We start from the raw sequence: 2,695 nt of genomic DNA on the forward strand, positions 1-2,695 counted from the left end.
CTTGTGATCTGTCAAGTAAATAAAAATTAAAAAAAAAATAAAATCTTAAAAAAAAAAAGTGTGTCCTTTCCCTATTCATTCAAGAAGTCTGAAGTCTCAGGGCTAATCCCCATTGGACAGGAATGGGTCCCACCCCCATCCATGAACCAATCCCTGTAGCCAGGGGATCGATCACATGCTCTGATTGGCCAGGACAGGGTCAGGCTCACTGTGGACCTTAAGGACCGAGTGTAAGGGATTCCTTGTAGGAAAACTTGGTGGTGGGGTGGGGTGGGGGGGACTGCTGGGAGAATAAAAAGAGGTGACAGGTTGCCAGGCAGGTAAATACTTGGCACCAACCCCAAAGCTTCAGAAGGAAGACTTTGGCTTTGTGCCTGTACCTCCGGGTGGTTATGGCTCTTCAGTGAAGGGCCATGGGACTTCTCAACACTCAAGGCTGACTCCTCAGGCATGAGACCCACCCAGGCATTTGTCAACAAACAGCAGCGTTCAGCTTAATGCACGTCCCCTTCTTCATGTGAAGGGGGCATTAAACTCCAGCTTACCCTCCTAGGGCTTCCCTTGTGGGCTCCACAAAGAACTGCCAGGAAGGCTGAGCTCATCCTTGACAGGTCCAGAAACGAGCAGGTGCTAGGGGGCCTTCCTGGAAGAAATCTCGCTGGGGACTGGGCATCGTGTTCAAGAGAGAAAGGGATGTTTGGGGGTGTGTGTGCAGGGGAGGCAAGGACTGTGCAAAGCAAATTAGTAGCAAAGCGACATAAAACCCAGGGATGCTGGCCATCTAGTCTGGCCCCAGAGTGGGGAGAGAAGGACAAAGAGATCACATCTATTATGAACCTACTTGTCCCGCTGGTGCCAAGCCTAAGATATGTATTATCTGGAGGGCACGTAGGGTAGAAAGGCTAAGAGTGCAGACTGCCACGGTTCAAATCCCTGCTTGCTACTTTCTTGCTGGGTGACTTGGGGCAAATGAGCCTCAGGGTACTTTTCGGTGAAACGGGGATCACGATAATGTCTCCTCCAGTGGATTCTTGTGAGGAATTTACTAAGATGCCTCAGTCTGGGATTTGCCATTTTGTAACTGTTAGGCCAAGTCATTTCATCTCTCTGTGCCTCAGTTCCCTTATTACATAGGGTCCCATGTGGGTTATTTGAGCTAATATACAGTGCACCTAAATGTGTACCCAGCACATTGTAAATATGTTTGTGAATAGTATCATTACCAATACTTGAAGGCAGGCCAGTAAGAATCCCTACCATTGGAGACCTTGCCCTTTGGGGAGGAAAGTTCAGGTGTGTGAGGAAAAGAATGGGAGGGCAAGTCTAGGGGGTCCTCTTGCTGGGGCGAGAAGCTCTCAAGCATCTGCCCCCAGTTGAGGTAGACCCTCGCCCTAGAGGAACCGGAACGGGGCGGGGGGGGGATTTCAGGCACTCAGTGGCATCCTCCTCCCCCTCCCCCAGCCTCCGGCTTCCCGCCCTCACCCCAACACACTGGGCGGCCTCACCAGCTCCCCCGGTCAGCCCTAGGAATGTGAAGAGGTAGGTGGGGGTGGGGAGGAGCGGGCGCCGCCGGGGAGAGACAAAGGGGCCGAGTCAGAACTAGAAACACAAAGACGCGAGGCTGGGAAGATCGGAGAAGTGGGACAAGGACAAGGGGAGGGACCGACGGAGCCTGGCGGCCCGACCCTAGCCCAGCCCCGCGGGGCCAGAGGAGCGCGGGGCCGGTCTGTGCCGCCCCCTGGCGGGAGGCTGCGGTAACGAGGAGGTGAGGACCCGAGGCAGGAGAGGACGGGATGCGCGGAGCGAGAGACAGAGAAGAGAGGCAGGAACAGAGACATAAAGAGACAGAGAGAAACGACGGACACTGAGGGGCACACATAGAGACAGAGACAGAGTCAAGGGGTTGGAAAGAGACACGGGAACCAAGTGACACAGGAACGGGAAGAGAAGGACAAAGAGAGCAGAAACACAAAGCGACACCGAGACGTGAGGACTGTAAGACCCAGAGTCAGAGAAATAAAGGGACGAAGGAGATCAAAGATGGTGACAGAGAGACACAGAGCCAGAGACACTGAGAGGGACAGAGAAATCTGGACAGGAATGGCGCAGCGACGCCCAGAGTCCGAGGCAGAGATTGGGAAGAGACAGGATACGCCGAGACGCTCCCAGATGGAGACAGATACTGGGCGGGAGACAAGAACTGGGAAAGTCTGGTGGCGGGGAAAGGGGCGGTGGTCTCAGCCTGGGGGCGGGACTCCAGGAGGGGCGGGTCTATGACAACCCACGTGCCTCACGCAGGTGTGACGACGAGGCCTCAGCTACTGCCGAAGGGGCGGGGCTAGAACTTCGCGCCGGGCTTAGTCCAGGCGGGACTGAGTTTCAGGGAAGAGGCTGGACCAACTGCCGGGAGAGTGGGTGGGAGGGGCCTGTGGGGGCGTGGCTTCAGGGGGCGGAGACAGCCCTGAGCCCCGGAGGGGGCGTGACAGAACCTTAAAGGAGCCACCAGGCGATCGGGGGAGGCGGGGCGCAGGAGGCCTGCTGGAGGGCAAAGGGGCGGGGTTTGAACGCCAGGAGAGGCGGAGATAGAATTCTAGTGGAGGGGCGAGATCGAATCCCCGGGAGCGGCAGGTGTAGAATCCTGGGAGGGGGCGGGTGCAGAGTGCTGGGCGGGGCGGGAGTAGAATCCTAGGGAGGA

Source organism: Lutra lutra, chromosome 17, assembly GCF_902655055.1.
Source record: "Lutra lutra chromosome 17, mLutLut1.2, whole genome shotgun sequence".
In the NCBI taxonomy this organism is placed as follows: domain Eukaryota; kingdom Metazoa; phylum Chordata; class Mammalia; order Carnivora; family Mustelidae; genus Lutra; species Lutra lutra.